Here is a 19,879-nt window from a genome sequence, read left to right on the forward strand (position 1 = left end):
TTTGTATATTGCAAAGCGCTATACAGATGTGCAATGTTAGCTGATATTTTTGCTGTTTTTATTACCACAGTTGTTGTCAAGGCTGTCTACAGTTTGCATCTGTTACTTACTATGGCCTCTGTACTTAAGACTTACAAAGCTTGCTTCTGTCCTTTATTACCTGAAAGAGAACACTATATTAGGGCTCTGTTATTTTCAGAGAAGAAAAGAGAGCTTTTTGCTGGATCAGTTAACAAAAATTAAAGGCCTAATTCTATGTATCAATCAGCATTTCCTCAAGCCTAATGTAAGAACTGAAAACATTATCTATAGTACTTCTCCATGAGAGGAGATATGCTGAAGGTCCCAACAGTTAACATTTGGTTGTCATCAATAGTGTTTATAGATATTCTTTACCTTTTGTTTTTAAGATAACAATAAAGTATTAATTACTATCTGTCTACTTTTAGAAGTATTTTCTAATAATTTTTATTGCACTAGATTATTGTTTGAAAAACAAAAATTATCTTGCTGTAGTTTCTTTTTGGTTATGTAATACTTAATTACTTTGAAATCTCAATATACAATGAGGATATGAAGTTTTTATGCTTAACAGAACAAGACATGAGTTCAAAATGGTTAAGAAGTACTAAAAGGCCTGGCTAGTGTGACTCAACAGTTGAGTGTAGACCCAGTATCCAAGAGGTCACTGGTTCGATTACGGGTCAGGGCACATGCCCAGATTGTGGGCTCTATCCCCAGTGGTGGTGGGGAGGGGGAAGATGTGGAAGGCAGCTGATCAATGATGTTTTTCTCTCTCTATCCTCTCCCTTCCTCTCTCTCTCTAAAAATCAATAAAAACATATTTTTAAAAAAAACAATGAAAGTGAACTCTTGTTTTCAGATGAGGAGATGGCTCCATTGAGTTACCATTTGGTGCACTTCAGAGTCCACACTATAATGGGGGAACTGCTCCATGGTTAGAACTCCAATTAGAAGTCTAGTTTATTATTTGGAAGTTTTTGTTTATTACTTTGCTTCCTCTCATTCTGCTAATGTTTTTCCTAATGTAAATTTTGTAGCAACTCTAAATCCATGGAAAGAGCAGGACCTTTAGCTTGTCACAGAGTCCTTGGACTGCCTATCAGTGAGCCAGTGCTACAGAAATCAGACATCAATCCTTTAGCTTTAAGGCGACTAGGAAGTCTACAATTGAAATCTCATTTGTCATTTGAGTGATGTGCCATTTATTGTACAAAAACACTATAGGCATAGGCTATTTCTTGAAGAAGATATATCTATGCTTTGGAGGAGGCACTTTGCTGGGGAAAAATCCTTTGGTTTTATTGTTACCCCTCTCGATAGTTCTAAAAAGCTTACCCTTTTCACTTTAATTGGTGTTTTGCTTTGTGATCTCTGTCCTCACTTCCATTTATTTCTTGACCTACTCTTTGTGGCAGAACATCTCTATCCTGAAGTTATACCAATGGGAAAGGTTAAGTCTTATTTCAAAGGAACTGTGAAATTCCATTCCATATTTTAAACTTAGTCCATTGGAAAAATCACATTTTTCTTTATTTTATTTGGATACCCATGCCCTTATTCTCTGAGGATTATAAGGGGTTTTTAATCTTTCTCACCTATTTATAGAAGCTGAGAATTTCCCCTTTTCCAGAAGCAGTTGTATTAAGAGAAGCTTATTTTCTTGAGATCTCAACCAGGGTTCTCTAAGGAATCTAGGATCTGCACAGTCACATTTGCTTTTCCAAATAAGCAACTAGAAATATTTTAACTTGTCTTGACTATAACTAAGTTACTCTTAAAACAAAAAGTTTATAATCAGTTGAATTCTCTCAGCTTCTGGCTTACAGTACTGAAGAAACTGTTACATCGAGTAGACAGGCTGGAGTAAGAATTTCTGATTCGATTGCGTATTATTTATTGTGGAAAGAATGTTTTCCCTTCAGACTGACTAGGAACAAGATGTTTAAACATAAGCCAGGGTGGAGACCAGTTTGTTTGGTCAGCTTCAGAGGAGCCACGTTTTCCTACTTACCATGAGTCCGCCAACTATTCTACCCCCCACCCCCGCCCGATTCTTCAAGTTTCTTTGGAATTTTTACTTAATGCTCCGTTGGATAAGGCAGTGATACGGTGCATACGTGGCAATAAGAAAGGCTAAGGCTGTTTTTGGAGCAACGTGATTTTATGTCATTATGAATTTATGTTGTACTGTGTGTGTATATATAAAATGTTTTCTTTTTTTTCTTTTCCCCGGTCCCCCTCTGCTGTTGGCTTCTGTATTCCCATAGCTGGATTTCATGCAGCAGGACTCCATTTATCACAGGCGGTGGGAGGGTGTACAGAGATATGAAAGGGTTACTGTTCACATTTCCTGTGTAATTCCCTGTGATCTTACTGAGTTGTATATAATTTCTTTTTTGATGTTAAACATTCCCAGGCTCCTATAACCTTCTAGCCTACTTGTACTGGCCAAGTTTGTCCCAGGTGATCGTATAGGCAAATCTCCTGTTTTTAAAGATTAGAAATCACTCCTTCCTCCATGAGGTAGGCTAAATGCTCATGCCTTTGTAGTCCTAGAAGAAATCCTTTTGATTTAAAACAAGAACAGAAAAGTAATATGTTAGTTTTAAAATTTAAATTCAACAGCCAAGTTTGTTGTCAAATTAATTGTGTATATTTAAAAATCTACTGATTCCTGGCTTAGTGAATTTCTAGTTAAATGAAACCCCTTAATCTATTAAAGATTACATTCTTCCTTCTTAAAACGCACTTAAAAAATGGATTCTAATTCTAAAAGGGTAGATTTGAACCTATCATCTTACTTTTAGTTTATTTAATAGGTAGATCATTTTAAGTTGCCTCAGATATAAAGCTGCTTACCTGAAACTTTAACACTTCTGCGTCAGTTCCATTCAGAAGATTGTAGTTGATCATAGGGAGATGCTTATTATTTTCTGCTTTTTTTCTTGTTTTAAAAGTATATCCCAACTCATTATTATTCCACAATATTTTAAATATACATTTTTGTTGTTGGATAAAGGTATTCTATTTTTGCCTTTGCCTTAAGTTTTAGAAGAAAATGTTATGCTCTTATGAAGCATAAGAATGTGTCAGCAGCTGCTCATAAATCAATGGGGACCAGCACTGTGCCAGCACTGCCCACATAGCAGGTAATGAACTTTTGTTTAGACACAACTTTGGGCAAGTTTCCTTGTATAACTTATAGCACATCTCTGTGTCCTAATTCAAAAACATAGGAACCTAGGGGTTTGGGGAATAAACAGAAACAAAACAATGTCTCTTTGAAGGAGTTTCTAGGATAATTTAAGTTTTCTGACATTTAGGCCAAAGAAAACTAATTGCATTGCTTAAAGCAATGAGATAAAATGTTTTTATGCACTTAACCAAGTGTATATGGTTTTATATGGACATGGGTAGATGAATTTTTAGATGAATTCTGTTTGGATCTGCTTTAGAGAGCCTACATGCATGGTTGATATTTCTCATTCAACTTTAGTTCCCCAATGCCTAAAACACCTGTCACAAGTAGGTTTTTCAATAACAGTTTGTTGAATGAATGAACGAAAGAGACTGCCACGTTACTTTTGTAGATCCTTAATTATTTTATATATGTGTAATTATGTGCATGTCAATAATGTTACTCTCATCATTCCTGTTTATATTTTTCAAAGTCCTTTGCTATTAAATATTTAATCCCCTCACAACATTTTGTGCCCAAGTTCTTAAGTGATCTACACCTGGTTGGCCTAACCATGACATTGCTCTGCAATGAGAAAAAATAATATTTAGTCATAAATTAGTTAAATCATAGTCTATTAACATTTCCTAAAATCAATAAGCCCAATTTATTAGTACATAGTAGAAAAATACTTATATTATCTCCCAGGTATTATTTGTTCCTAGGACCATCAAAAAGTACTGCATAGTAATGTAAATCTATCAATAGATACTTAAAGAATGCTAATGTGAACAGCATTGTGCCTGGTACTTGGTCCTGCCATCTGAAGTCTCCTAGACTTCTCAATGAACAGGATACGTGCACTAGTCAAGTTAAACAGCAATTTGAAGGTGCATTAAATATGTTATATGTTAAGTGAGAGGCCTGAACAAGAATCAAGTAGCTTCCTGGAGGAAGAAGTCATTTTGACTTGTATTAGAGAGTGGTGAAAGACTTCACAGAGGAAGGTTGAGTTGGGCATGAAACAAATAGTCGGCGTCTGGATATAAAGGAGTGAGGCTATTGGATGTTTATAAATATGGGTGATAGTTATCACACTTCCTGTTCCCAGCAGCAGTGAAGAAACAGCAACAAAAAGCTTAAGTATATGATGGAGGCTTTTCTCCATTGATGGTGTATTTATTCCTTATTTTTTACTGAAGTGGAATTTCAGAACAGCTTTCACTGAGGACATACAAGAGCTTTTTTTGGTTATAAGGATCCACTTCAGTAGGAAACACTCCCAAATCTCTCTCTTCCAATTAAAATTTCAGTAGGAAGACAGAAATAAGATATATTGAAAAGTTATTATTCATGACTACACTTTGGTAATAAAGGCCCCATCCAATCTCAGTGGCAAGTTTAACAGTATCACTCCTGAATTATACCTTGATTTGAAGTCTAACATATAAGGAGGTAGATCCATATTTACTTTTTTTTCATTGATAGAGGTAGCTGTAGTCACTCTATGTAAATATAACTTCACAATAATTATTTATTAACCTGTTAAAGGTTGTTCTACAGTAAAAACAACTATTGCATTAATATCCTAAATACTTATATCCAAATCTTGATTGTTAAGCAAATTAAAAAATTGATAGAATTTGCATTGAGACCCTTTGATTATATTTACTTATTATTACTTACTAGAGGCCCGGTGCACGAAATTCGTGCAGGGGTGTGTGTGTCCCTCAGCCCAGCCTGCACCCTCTCCAATCTGGGACCCCTCGAGGGATTTCCGACTGCCCGTTTAGGCCCGATCCCATGGGCAGTCGGACATCCCTCTCACAATCCAGGACTAATGGCTCCCAACTGCTTGCCTGCCTGCCTGCCTGATTGCTCCTAACTGCTTCTGCCTGCCAGCCTGATCACCCCCCAACCACTCCCCTGCTAGCCTGATCACCCCTAACTTCCCTCCCCTGCCAGCCTGGTCTCCCCTAACTGTACTCCCCTGCAGACCTGGTTGCCCCCAAATGCCCTCCCCTAGTGGCCCAGTCACCCCTAACTGCCCTCCCCTGCAGGCCTGGTCCCCCCAACTGCCCTCCCCTGCAGTCCTGGTTGCCCCCAACTGCCCTCCCCTGCAGTCCTGCCCCCCCCAACTGCCCTCCCCTGCAGTCCTGGTTGCTCCCAACTGCCCTCCCCTGCTAGCCTGGGTTCCCCCCAACTGTCCTACTCTGCTGGCCTGGGTTCCCCCCAACTGCCCTCCCCTGCAGGCCTGACTGCCCACATTTGCCCTCCCCTGCCAGCCATCTTGTGTCCACATGGGGGTGGCCATCTTGTCTGTTGGAGTGATGGTCAATTTGCATATTGCTCTTTTATTAGATACGGTTATTGAAAGCAAACATTTTGCTGCATTTTACTTTAGAGCTAAACTTCTAGCTGTAGTTTTATTCTGTTATTGTACAAAGGAAAAATAATACACCAATGAAAGAAAACCCATTTGTCCAATATAGTAAAGAGAGAACCTTAAGATAGTCTGCAGACTTTATATTTTTAGTTTTTTGGCCAGTAGCAAATTTATGTGATCCTATGCATATCTCTAAACATCCCTATTTGTTCAACTGTATGAATTGCTGCCAGTGTGATAATGAGAGGGAAACTATAACCTGTGCTTATTTCCCACACTCTGTTTTTCTGATGATTTAGAGTCTTTCAAGAAGTTACTAGGTGATCCAAGATTTAAAAGTTTGGTGGTCAGCAATTTTATGAAAGATGGGAGCATCTCGTGAGTATTATTGATATATTTTTAACTCAGTATTTCCCAAATGTATTTGATTTTGGAAATGCCCACTGCCTGACTTTCCATCTTCCTTTTTCCCTCCCTTCCTCCTCCCTCCCTTCCTTCTTTTTTTTGTCTTCCTTCTTCCTTCCTTTTTAAAGAACACTAAAATTTTCTATAGAACAGGTTTCAGGAATTGTCCTGTAAAGTGTGTATACACACACATTATTTAGGTCTGTTGCTTAAGTTCATTTTTCTTTTAATCTCTTTTTTCTTAAGGCAAGGATGGGTTATAAAGGGAAAAAGAATAACTTTCAAGTCTTGCTAGCTCTTCTCATGTCATGTTTAGTGGGGAAGAGGCTCCCATCCTATCTGAAACAAGGTTTAAGATATGTCTGAAGTTTAAGAGTTCATAATCTCTGCATCTTCTATAACTCTGAAAAAAGTAGGAGTTGATCAAGCATAACATAAGTTACCTCTGGGTGTGGGAAGTGGGGAAAGAGTAGGGTGGGTTAGAGGTAAAATGAAACTTTCACATTTTAGTATGACTACTTTTATTCTGTTTGAATTCTTCCATTAGTGTGAATTCCTTTTGTAACCTTAAAAACAAAGAACAAATTAAAAGATATTCCTTGGTGAGAGAACTTCTACTTTATAAAAGGATTGCTTACTCCAAGCGTTCGTAAGTACTAGACTCTCTGATGTTTTGAAACTTACTTTATGAAGGGAAAAAAACAATTTTAAACCTTTTCTTTTTCTTTCAGAAAAAAATTTTATTAAGTTAGGTAAATCTGATTAGATAAATCTAATACCCCTTGCTCTTGCTATTATGGCACATATTTCTACTGTCACTAATAATATATTATGCCATCATTTTCCATTTATATACTAAGTGATAAACTGGGTCTCATTTGTTTTTGTATCTGCAGCACTAATTTTACACCATGCCTGGTATCTAGTAGGCATTCATAAATGTTTGTTGATATGGGTGTAGGGAGGGGGGAGACTTAATTGCATAATTATTCCTAGGGGAATACATTAGTGCTTGCCACTGTCAAATCTTAAGAGAAATATGTTATTGTTAAAATACCTTTAAAATATAGTTTAATTTATTTTTGATTTATTTATATCTGTCTCCTCTCAGAAAGAATTTACGATGATATTCATTAGTACACATAATATGACATAAAGTTTAAATAAATGAGTAAAATAAACAAGTTGGAGGACCTTGTTAATTCCCATTTTTAAAACTCAATAGAAAGTGATAGTAATCAAGACGATGTGGCATTGGCATAAGGATAAGCATATAGATTAATAGAGTGGAGAGTCCAGAAATAAACCCTTACATTTTTGGTCCATTGATTTTTGACAAAGCTACACTAAGACTTCAATAAAGAAAGGATTATCTTTTAAACTAATGGTTCTGGGAAAATTGAATATTCATATTTAAAAAAATGAACTTTCTCATAAGAACCATGCACAAAAATTAATTCAAAATTAATTATAGACCTAAATGTTAAAATTATAAAACATGTAAAGGGAGGCATAGAAGAAATTTCATGACCTTGGATTAGGCAAAGAGTTGTTAGATGTAATACCAAAAACATGAAAATAAGAGCAAAAAATTGATAAATTTGACTTCATTAAAATTAAAAACTTTTGCACTTCATAAAGACACTGTTAAGAAACTGAAAAGACAAGCCACAGAGAAAATATTTGCAATTCATATCTGATAAAGGACTATATCCAGAACATGTAAAGACCTCTAACAGCTCAATAATAAGAAGACAACCCAATTATAAAAAATAACTGAATAGGCATTTCATTTTAAAAGATATATGAATGATGAATAAGCATGTGAAAATATTCTCAACAGCTTTAGTTATTAGACATATATACATTAAAAAAAGTGAAGTATTACTTCTTACCCACTAGAATGCCTATAGTCAAACATACAGATAATATCTGGTGTCTAGGATGTGGAAAAGTAGGAACTCTCATACATTGTTGGTGAGATTGCAAAATGGTGTACCTACCTTGGAGAACAGGTATGCCATTTCTTTTAAAATTAAACCAGCTTACCATACATATTAGTCAGGCCATTAGGATGTATCTATAGGAAGAGATTATTTAAGGAATTGGCTCACATGATTGTGGAGGTTGGCAGGTCCAAAATCTGGTAGGAGAGGCCAGAAAGCTGGTCTCAGGAAAGGGCTGTAGTTGGAGTGCAAAGCCAGCCTGCTGGAAAACCAGTAAGAGTTGACATTGCAGATGAAATCCAAAGTCAGCCTTCTGGGGAATTCTTTTTTGCTCAGAGAGATTAGCCTTTTGTTCTATTCAGGCCTTCAGCTACTTGGATGAGGCCCACTCACATTATAGAGGGCAATCTGCTTTCCTCAAAGTTTACCAATCTAAATGTATGGACTCATCCAAAAATACTCTCCCAGAATAATATTAGACTGAATACCTGGGCACTGTCTAGCCACATTGACACACAAAATTAACCCAGAAATTTCACCTCTCAGAATCTACTCAAGAGAAATGAAAATATATATCCACACACAGACTTGTATATGATAGTTCATAGTAGCTTTATTCATAATAGATAAAAATTGAAAATAATCCAAATGTCCATATACTGGTAAATGGACAAACAAAATGTGATATGTCCATGCATTGGAATACTATTCAGCAATGGAAAAACAAAAAGGAAAATACGGGTATATGATGTAATATGGATGAGCCTTAAGAATATGATAAGTGAAAGAAGCCAAATTCAAAAGATTAAAAATGGTATGATCCCAATTGTATTATATATATCTAGATAGAACAAATCAGAGGAGGTCTGGGGGTGGGAGCAGTGATTGACCGCATATAGACTCAAGAGAATATTGGCGAGTGATGAGAATGTTCTAAAATTAGATTGTAGTGATGATTACACCTTGGTAAATTCACTAAAACATCATTGATTCGTACACTTATAACAGGTAAATCCTATCTACACTAATAAAAGAGAAAGATGCAAATTGACCATACCTTTGTGACGCCCACCAGCCAATCAGGAGTGAGTATGCAAATTAACTACCAAAGATGGCAGGTTAATTTGCATGCACATGTGCTGAGAGGCCTGGGGCGGGGCAGGACGCTTGTGTCGTCGCCATGGCAACAACGCAGGCATTCCACACTGCCCCAACTGCTCTAGGCCTCTGGGCGGTGTGGGAAGGCAGAAAGGCGCCTCCAGGCTGGAGCAAAGGCGGTGCCGGCAGCCAGGGGCAGGAAGGCCCATTCTTGCATGAATCTTCGTGCATCAAGCCTCTAGTGATATATAAATTGTACCTCAATAATGTAAACAAAAGAAGGATGATAAAAATGAGACAATGGACTAAGGGTCAGACACATAATGCATTTCATAAAAGCTCTTGTATTTGCTTGAGGTGGATGACAAATTTTGCTGTTAGCTCTTTAAAAAGACCTCCCATAAGATGAGATGTGTTTTCTAGTTTTCACAAGATCAAAATTTGTCAGGATCTTAGTGGAAGCCTAATAATTATAATTCATAGAAAAATATATCCCTTTAGGCATACTGCAATATACTCAACTATCTCAACAGCATCCTTATAGTAAATAACTGAAGACTGTTCTCCAAACATGTTCTTAATCTTTTCTTCAACACAGACTAGTGACTTAAAAATCAAAGGCTACTTTATTAAACACAGTTCTCCGGGTGAATAGTGAGGAGAACAGTAAAAGGACAAAACCAAAGAATGCTGTTTAGTGTTGGTATGTCTTACTCCAGACATTTAGGATAATGAATGACTGGACTAAATAGACATGCCGCAGTTCTGCAGAAGCTTTTGGTGAAAACTGAGTAACAATAAGATTAGCATTTTACTCCCTGACAAGTACCTGGAATGTAGTTACTCTCAGATACAGTTAGATGTGGAGTCTTTTGCTTTAATTGTCAGCTAGGTTGGGAGTAGGATTGACATCCTCTTAGGAAAGTTGGGGAGCCTGAGGAGGAAATGTATTTGAATAGACTATCTACCACCTGTGAATAGAGGTAGCCTGAAGAAATATATGCTGGTGGGTTATGATTCTTCCTGAGAAATAATTTTGGCTATTCTCCAGTGCTTAGACAAAGGGATTATTCAGGCTCTAAAGACAGTAGAACATGGTCATAAATATCAGCTTATAATACTGTATTTTTCATTGTAAATTTTCACAAGCGTTACATGCCTATTGTAAAGATTTTAACAATTGATTTCATATGCCAAATATAGAATATGTAGAATAAAAAAATAAAGTCTCTTTTCTTTGTACCCTACTTTGCTATTTTCCTATTAGTGTATATTTAAATTGCTTTTAGTTTATAGTTGTTGTAATGCTGCAATAAATATACTGGTGTCAGACACTCTTCCATTTAATAAAAGATACGAGTCCTGGTCGGTGTGGCTCAGTTGGATGAGCATCGTCCCATGCACCAAGAGGTCACAGGTTCAATTCCTGGTCAGGGCACATGTCCAGGGTTATGTATATGGTTCCTGGACAGAGGTGGAAGACTGCGTTCACATGACCTTTCTAGCATGGTAATCTCAGGGTAGTCAGACTTCTAATTCTTTGGTACGGGGCTCCTAGAGAGAATTTTCCAAGAGATAGCAAGTGGAAGGTGCCAGTGTCTTATGGCCTAAAACTGGAAACTGGTATCCCATCACTTCAAAGCAGCCCCAAAACCCTCCCAGTTTCAATAAGAGGGGACATCGGCATGACCTATTAATGAAAGGGATATCAGAGAATTTGTGACCATTGTAATCTACCATAGTCCACCTTCTGGTCACAAATGATTTACATTCCTCCTATATTCAAAATATACTTAACCCCTTTTAAGAATCCCAAAGTTCTCATCCTACTATGGCTTTAACCTCAAGCTTAAGGTACAGGGGCTTGTCATTTAAATCAGGTCCAGATATGCGGGAAGCTCCACAAGTGCACTTCCTCTCAAGAGAGCAAGTTATTTACTCAACATATATTGAAGAGTCAGGCACAGAATAACTGCAATAAACACTTTCATTCAAAAATGTGGAACCTGAGGCATGTAGCTTTCACTGGTCCATAGTAATTTTGAAATACTGATGTTGTCAGTTCCTCTATAAAGGCCAAACTTACTCCCAGGAAGTGATTATTTATGGCTCCTGGTTTCGCCCTCTCAATTCTGAGTCATCCTTCTTTTTCTATCAAAATGGTTTATGTTTACAACTGGGTATCCTTTCCAGCCTTGCCTCTTGAAATTTAAAAGTTCAAAAGCCTTTCATTCTCTGCTCCTTTCAGTCCAATCTAACAAAAATCCTTTAAAAACTTTGTCAGATTCCTGTGTCAGGCTCTAAAGACAGTATGGTCAAAATATAACCACCCCATTAGTCAGAAGCCACAGTCAATTTTGTTTTTGAGACAGGCTTCTTTTGCTAGTTCAAACTAACAGGCAAGGTATTATAAGACAATACCCAAAAGATTCTTAGAAGCTTTTCTATTTGAAGGAGTCCAAAAGGCATGTTCTTAAGATTCCTAGAGGTGTTTTATCAAGAAGAGTCTAAGAGGCACATTGTTAAGATTCTAAGTGAGCTAGATACAGCTTTAAGTCATATTTCAGTCTCACCACACTTTTATAGACTAGAGATTTTAATCCTGAAACCATGCTTTACTTGAGGTTTACTCTGAAGCTATTTCTTACTTTTCTATCTGTAGAAAATGGAGATAAGAAACTATTTTCTTTTTGAAAAGAGCAAGCCCTGGCTTCTTTATATTTTCTCTAAATTCTGCTTGAACATGAAACAGTTCTTTTGTTAGCTCATCTTTCTCTATGCATACCTTATCTTATATAACTAAAAGAGACTAATACTTTCAATCTTCTGTCTAGAAATCTCCTTAGCAAAACCTACCATTGTATTGGGCATATTTCCTCTTTTCTATGTTATTCAGGGAATGGTGTTGCAAGCTTTCCACCACTGTGTAAGAGGGGTTGCCATTTCTCCATCTGTTAACATTTTTACTAATGTCCTTCAAGTCTTCTTGAGGCTCTTACAGCTTCTGCTTACCAGCTGCTTCCAAAGCCAGTGTCACATGTTTTAAGATTTTTATTATAAAATCCTACTTCCGTGTAACAGAATCTGTTATAGTTCTATAATTTGTTAACAAATTACCTAAAAACTTAAAATCTTAAAACAACAAAATTTTATTATCTCATAATTTGTGCATCAGTGAAAAGGACAGGCTTATAGTGAATGGTTACTCTTCCCCATGTAGCATCAGCTGAGTTTAGTTGTTGATATTCAGCTGGAGAATGGACTAGTTTGAAGGTTCCAAGACAGCTTTACTCACATTTCTGGTATTTTAATAAGGATCAGTCAAAAGCTAATCTTAGCTGGGACTGTCAACCAGAATACTTATACCTAGCTTCTCCAATATGACAATCTTACTGTAGTTAGTTTATGATGACAATAGCATATAAAATAGGAAGGAGGAAATAGATGTATTCCATTGTAAAATTCTTTCATTATATGTGAAATGGCATGATAGTATTAGAAGTTAGAGTATGATAAGTTAAAAGGCTATATTTTAAGCACCAAGCAATCACTAAAACTATAAAAGAAATGGGCATATCTAATAAGCCAGTAGTGGAAATAAATTGAAATACTTAAAAAAAATTCAGTCCCAGAAAAAGCAGGAAATAATGGGAAATGAAACATTGAACAGATTGAGACAAATAGAAAATAAGATGATTAATTCACATTCAACCATATAAATAATTACATTAAATGTAAATACTTTAATGGCAGAAATTATGAGGCTAGATAAAAAAGCAAGACCTACAACTGCATACTATCTACAAGAAATACTTTTCAAATATGAACACAGATTAAAAGAACAAGGATTTAAAACGATATACCATGAAAACACTAATTATTAAGAACACTGGAGTGACTATATTAATATTCAACAAAATAGGCTCTAGAACAGCGAATATTTACTAGCAATATTGAGAGAGTTTGTGCGACACCAAAAGCACAAGCATTAATAGAAAAAAAGTGGATAAATGGGACTTCATCAAAATCAATAGATTCTATGCTTCAAAGATGTCATTGAAAGACTGAATACCAACCCAATGCAAGGGAGAAAATACATGCAAATCATATATCTGATAAGATATTTGTATTAAGAATATATAAAGAACTCTGACAACTCAATAAAAAGAAGACAATCCAATTTTAAAATGGACAAAGGTAATTGACATATTAGGAACTGTTTTACCATGCCCCCCTTTCTGTTGTTCTATAAACTTATGGGAATTAAATACACAGGGGAAGGCAAAAGTAGATTTACAGTTGTGAGTATGTGAAACACAGGCTATTTTTGGATTATTATTTTTTCTTATATATTCATCCATATGAGCAACTGTAAACCTACTTTTGCCCACACTGTATAAACAGAAAATACTTCTATTAATAGGAAAAACATGTTTACAGGTATCAGCCTTGTGTATGACATTACATTAGTTTTTGTGGACAAATGATTATCATTTCTTCATTTCTACATGGTCATAGCGATACCATGAAAAACAAGTCAGTGTATGCATAAACATCCCTGGAGGTTAACAGTTTTATGTTGTCAGGTTATAAGAAAAACACTTTATAAACTTTAGATAATTTAATTTTTTCAGTCATTAAAAGCTTTGAGCACAGGAGTGAATGTCTACTTTATGCTTAATACCATTGTAGATGCCAGAGACTAGAAAATGAAAACCAAAGAATTGTGAAAAGTTTGCGTTTTCTCCAGGAGCTTAATAAATGGAGTGAAGTATGAAAGAGACACTCATAGTTCAAACCGTATGTTATTAATTGCCACAAAATACTTCCTGGGGATAACAAATGGGCCTATGATTATCAGAATGGCTATATCATTGTGATCCACCATGTTGTAAAGGTAGTGATGTGATTTCAGTTAGTCTTAGAGGAATAGTGAAGATTTAAATAGTTAGGAGATGAAATTATATTGCATGTTGCATTAGCAGCATGAATGGAGGATTAGAGATCAAACAAACAAGCAAACAAAACAGTAGTACTGGCTGGAACAGAAGTCTTTATTAGTTCATGTTCGAAATAATAGGTGGGAAAATTGCACCAGTGGTTTAACCCCAGCAATGAATAAAACTTATCCAGAGATATTCTTAAAAATGTAAGACCCTAGTTTATTCCCCAGAACTATTAAATAGAACTTCTAAGGCATGAGACCTACGTCTGTTTTCTTTCTTTTTTAAAAAAATATAATTTTACTGATTTCAGAGAGGAAAGGAGAGGGAAAGAGAGATATAAACATCAGTGATAAGAGAGAACCATCGATCAGCTGCCTCCTGTACGCCCCCTCTTGGGGATTGAGCCCACAACCCATGCATGTGCCCTGATCAGGAATCAACTGTGACCTCCTGGTTCATAGGTTGACGCTCCACCACTGACCCACACCAGCCAGGCTAAGTCCGTTTTCTTTTAAAGCTCCTGAAGTGGTTGAGAACTACTGAATTAGAAGGGTGGGCCAAATACAGGAGAGCCATGAATGCCTTGCTGAGGAGTTGGGCCTCTGTTCCTCAAGCAATGAGAAGCCCTCAGAGGCGAGTGACATGACCAAATTGATGTGTGCCAGAATAAATCATTTGTCCACTGCTTATGAATGAAAGATAACAAACACCTTGAATTAAAGTGTGGTGGTGGGAAAAAAGAGAAGGTAACAACATTTTTAAATGTACTTAGATGTGTGGGAGTTGATGACTGCTATCCTTATAAGAGGAATTTGGGCACAGAGGAAGACAGCCAGGAGAAGATGGAGGCAGAGATTGGCGCTATGCTGACACAAACCAAAGAAGACCTAGGCTTACCATTAGCTGGTAAGGGCAGGAAGGATCATCCCTAGAGGGCTCAGAGGGAGCATGGCCCTGTCAAGATTGTGATTTCAGACTTCTAGCTTTTAGAACAGTGAGAGAATAAATTTATGTTGTTTAAAACTACCCAGTATATGGTACTTTGTTGCGAAAACCCTGGGACACTAACACCTTTTTTTCCACTTATGCTGAAATATGCCATCCTATCAACCTGTTATTTCCAATTTTAACACAGATGGCAGTTGAGTAACATTTAACTTTCCTCTTAATTTTATTTAAAATCAACAGCCAGGGACAGGGCTGTGAGAACTGAAAACACAGCCTCCCATCTAATAATGGTAGCTTTTACTCCACTCTACCTGATTATTGCCACATGGAAAGGTAGGGCTGAAGCTGCCAGATCTTACAGTTGTCAAGAGAACCCAGAATTCTGGACCTGTAAATTAAGTTAGTTAACAACAAATGAGTAACTAGTTAAAATACACTGGTTAATGACTAATTCATGTTTAAAACAAACATTGTGGAAGCTGAACATGACATGTCTATGGACCAAACCTGTATGCCTCATTCTCAAAGATTTTGTTACCCTGAAAACATGAGAACATTCAAATAAAATTAAAATATCTTACCTGAATGGTGAAAGGCACATATATGTGTTGTTACTTATGATTTGTGATTTTTATTTTAATAAAAGAAGTTAGGCTATTTAATTTTTGGCAAAGAAGTGGTATTTTGTAGTTCAAGTATTAGTAATTTGGAACATTTTGATTAAATGATGAATTCATCAGGACTCCTTCAGTTGCAAGTGAAAGAAAGCCGGTTCATGCCAGCTTATGAAAATAAAAAGAACTTAATTGTTCATATAACTTTGGTTTCCAGAGGTTCTGGCTTTAGGCAGTTGCAGCCAGGAACTCAAGTGATCTCATCTGGACTTTTTCAGCTCTGTGTTTTCTTTACTCAGCATTCTTCAAACAGGCATATGATCAGCAAGGTGACCACCAGCACCTTGAGACTGTCATCCTCCTAGTTTAGCAATCCCAATAGAAAGAGAATTTGCTGGGCCAAATATCCAGCTCTCTGCCCCAGAGAGGAAGTGGTAGACTGTCTTTGACACCACATGTAATAATCACTGGATCCCAGGGAATGGGGAACTCTGGTGGGCCAGCCTAAATAAAGCATGTTTTCCCAGTGCTGCAATAGTGGGGCCTGGCCCAGTGACTGAAAGCCCCACTGGGGTCTCATGGAGTGAGGGAAGCTTTCTCCAGAGGAATTAGAAGAAGAGAGATGGAATGTGTGCTCAGCAGACCAAAACTAATAGATTCAACTATTACAAGTGGTATGTGAAATAATTTAAGGCTACCTTCTGATTTTAAGGTGGCAAATAGAAAACGTTCTGCCTTCTTCTATTAAAAAATCCATCCAAAACAAAGGAAATAGGAAATAAAAATTCCAACTCTTTCTTTGATAAAAAGTATGTGACATCAGTAACTCTAATTCATAAATATAAACACAGAAAATATATATATGATCCTGTGATTTAGAAGAACAGAGGAAGGTAAAAACCTACAGAGAAAAACAATGCCAGGAGGCAATTTTTCTTACAGAGCATTAGGAGGTTCTGTGATTAGAGGTATCAGGGTAGGCTGAAGAAGGAAGTAAGTCATAGGGCTAGAAACAAATAATCAGCTGAAAGTCTATAAAAGGACCAGTTGGACACTCACTCAATTTCTTATCTCATCCCACCTAGATAACTAACTACCTTCCCAAGGCCCCAGAGATGGCAGGTTTATTCTTTGGAATTGTTGAAACTACAGGGGCTCTAGACTTAGGGACACATAAACATTGGAGGTTGGGATGAAGTAAAATGACTTATTTTAAGTGTGCTCTGCTCTTAGAGCACTAGGAGCCAAACTTCTAAATTCCAGAGAGAAACAATGATCCCGAAGAGAGGCCCTATAGTGGTTCCCCCACAGAGAAAAGCCAGCTTACTCTTCAGTTGCCCTTCAGCGAAGCTCACCTTCAACAGCTCAACCCTACAGACAGAGCTGCCACTTGCTATACTACTAATTTACACTAAAGTAGAGATAGTCAGCCAAGGATCACCAGATACTCAGGAATGTATCCAATTTGAATGCAAAGATAAAGTAAACAGAAACAAAGTCTGAGGAGACAAGAACTATAATTATTATATTTGAAAATGTGAGAAAATTTTGTGTAGAAAGCAGTATTTAAAAGGAGAATTGAAAGGAAAAGTAAAGAACAAGAAATAATTTTCAAAAATGAGAAATATGATGGCTGAAATAAATTCATTAGGGGAATTGAAAGATAAATTTGAGAAATAAATAGAGAAATAACCCAGGAGGTCCAGTAGCTCACCAATATAAGAGAAAAACGAAAGAGAATTATCAAAGAAATTATATAAGGTATTTTTCTAGAACAGAAAGAAGAAGTAAATGTTAAAGTTTCTAGAGAAGAAAAAAATTGTCATATACAAAGTGTTTTGAATAAGAAGAGGCAAGAAAGAGACTTCTCTACGTCAGTACGGAAACATCTAAATTTGTGATGTTCTCTACTCTTAAGGCAGTGGTTCTAAACCTGTGGGTCGCGACCCCTTTGGCAGTCAAACAGCCCTTTCACAGGGGTCGCTTAAGACCATCCTGCATATTATTTACATTACTATTCATAACAGTAGCAACATTACAGTTATGAAGTAGCAACGAAAATAATTTTATGGTTGGGTCACAACATGAGGAACTGTATTTAAAGGGCCAGAAGATTGAGAACTACTGTCTTAAGGGATAATTATTATCATAAAAAAATACTTTTGCCTGAGAGTTAGTGTCAAATATCTCTAAATAGAAAGTTTCTTAGTACACTAAAAGTATTCCACGTACAAATTTTCCATTATTTAAACTAATTTAAACTTTTGTATAATCTGAGGTACACCTGAAAATTTGTGATTTAAAGATTTAAGGTATTTTCATGGTAATTATTCTGAGTCCTCATTTTTTGATTCACTAATTCACTCTACAGATAAGATACTCTTCAAGGTTCTGTGGACTTGATATTTCTTGTTTTACTAATATATGTATCCCAACATAATGATTTGAAGTAACTAAGTTTAGGATCCCACTGTCTTAAATGTTTGGCTATTATTTTATAAATATACAAGACTAAGTAATTATGAGTTACAAAGTATCAAAATAGAATATTAGTTTTTGTATTATCTTTTATCAACAATGAAGACAGAGTCCTGAGTGCTATTTTCTTCTAAAATGAGAGGGGAAATAAAAAGTTAAAATTTAGCAGACATATTTTTAATTATTTGAAAATATTTTTATTATGGACTACATAACTAATAAAATATTATATTTTTAGATTAAAAGTATTCTCCAAATTGCATTTTGTTTTTAAATTTTTATTTTATTCTTTAATGTATTATAATGGGACTGAAATTATATAGAAAACCCAAGAAATGAAAGAGTGCCAGGATTTTTCTGGCCAGAATAATGTTTTAGAATTCTGCTGAATTGCTTTTGCTATATAAACCAGACCAACTAGTTTATTATGGATTCTCCAGGTAATGACATTTTGTAGAGGACTTTTGTACTTCTTTTGGTTCAGTGAGGTCAAGAATTTTAAATTAGAATTGTAGAACTGGAAGGCATCCTCTTATTCATTTTATAAGTCCTGAGAAATCATGATTTATTCAGTGTCACACAGTTAATAGAGAAGGTTGGATGAGAATCATAGCCCCCTGGCAGTAGTTCAGTGATCCTTGTAAAAGGCTCTTCAGGTTTATTCTCACCACCATCACATTACGTGCAATGTTCATAATTTATTGCATTAGGCCCAATTAGCAAATTGCAAGTTTATATTTAATTTTTTAGAGCTGAGGGAACATTTAGAATTAGGAATGTTGACAGTGACAAAAAACATGGTATGGCAAGAAACATTTTGAAGAATCCTTGCCTAAGGTAGAAGATGTCCCTTGATTAGACTTTGGTCCTGCTCTTTAAAAGGAACTCTGCTTATTATTCTCTAGGACCTTATTTTTGCCTTCTAGAAGGTTCTTCCTTGCCCAGTTTCCTCCAAGTTTACTTACATGGACATTTGCAAATACGCTGTCCTTGGAGGCTATCTAACCTTTGTTTCCTACTTTCTGTTAGTGCAATTTTGGCAGCTTGAAGTTTGTTGTAAGGGTCAAACAGTCAAGGCTTATTAGCAAGATTTACATTTTAGGTATGTTATTCCCTCAGAAACTTAGTTGGCTTCTGATCTATCTTTTTGCAGTTAATTCCATGTGCTAGTAATAGGGTGAGTACATGTCCCAGTTTGGCAAGGACAGTCCTAGTTTATTATCTCTTGTGAATGTTAAATAATAATGCCCTCTTTCACTCTAAATTATGCCAGTTTGGACAATTAATAGTATGATCATTCTAGTCAAAAAATTCAAATCCCAAGCCTAATATCTCTCTCCCTCCCTCCTTCCCTCCCTTCCTCCTTCTCCCCTCTCTCCCATTTTGAAATAGGTTTCATGGGAAGTTAACATACTTAATCTGCAGCAAGGCTGACTTCCCTCTGTTTATCTGAGGAAACATGTAACAGGCCATATTTGCTCAAAAACTTTTTCAGTTTTTTCTCTTACTGTGTGAAATTCAGAAGCAGTCACCTTTTCTAACCTTGGGAGTCGCCCCCCCCCCCCCCCCATTTCTGGATTCTCTATTTCTTTCATTTCTACTCTCAACCCTGTCAGTTCTTGCATTTGCTCTTTTCTTTCTTATCAATTATTGATAAATGCAGCAAGTAATACTGTTGTTCTAATATGCTCTTTTCCATCTCTTTTTCCTTATAGCTATAGACTTGGTAGGCAAGACTGCCTTTGAATCTATCTCAGGCATTGTAAAAGAATTAGGTATAATTTACACAGCTCTTAAGCATTCAGGTCAATGAGTTTTTTTTAATTGTGTACACCTGTGTAAACCCGCACCCAAAA

At 36.2% G+C, this 19,879-nt stretch overlaps 1 protein-coding gene across 4 annotated transcripts in view; it reads left to right on the plus strand.

Moving 5' to 3' along the window:
* The window catches only part of ZNF438 (zinc finger protein 438), a 228,261-nt gene that overhangs the window by 113,693 nt on the left and 94,689 nt on the right, over nt 1-19,879 (plus strand). Inside the window, exons 4-6 of one of the 4 annotated variants that reach the window (XR_004974255.1) lie at nt 3,071-3,173; nt 5,888-5,966; nt 6,541-6,778. The exons of 1 other annotated variant lie outside the window; for it this stretch is intronic. The gene's annotated coding sequence lies outside the window, so the exon portion shown is untranslated. Of the gene's footprint in view, nt 1-3,070; nt 3,174-5,887; nt 5,967-6,540; nt 6,779-19,879 lie in introns of those variants that run through there. 2 more of the 4 variants (XM_036351540.1, XM_036351550.1) reach the window with 2 other exon arrangements.

The sequence above is a fragment of the Myotis myotis genome, unplaced genomic scaffold (assembly GCF_014108235.1).
Source record: "Myotis myotis isolate mMyoMyo1 unplaced genomic scaffold, mMyoMyo1.p scaffold_m19_p_1, whole genome shotgun sequence".
NCBI lineage: Eukaryota > Metazoa > Chordata > Mammalia > Chiroptera > Vespertilionidae > Myotis > Myotis myotis.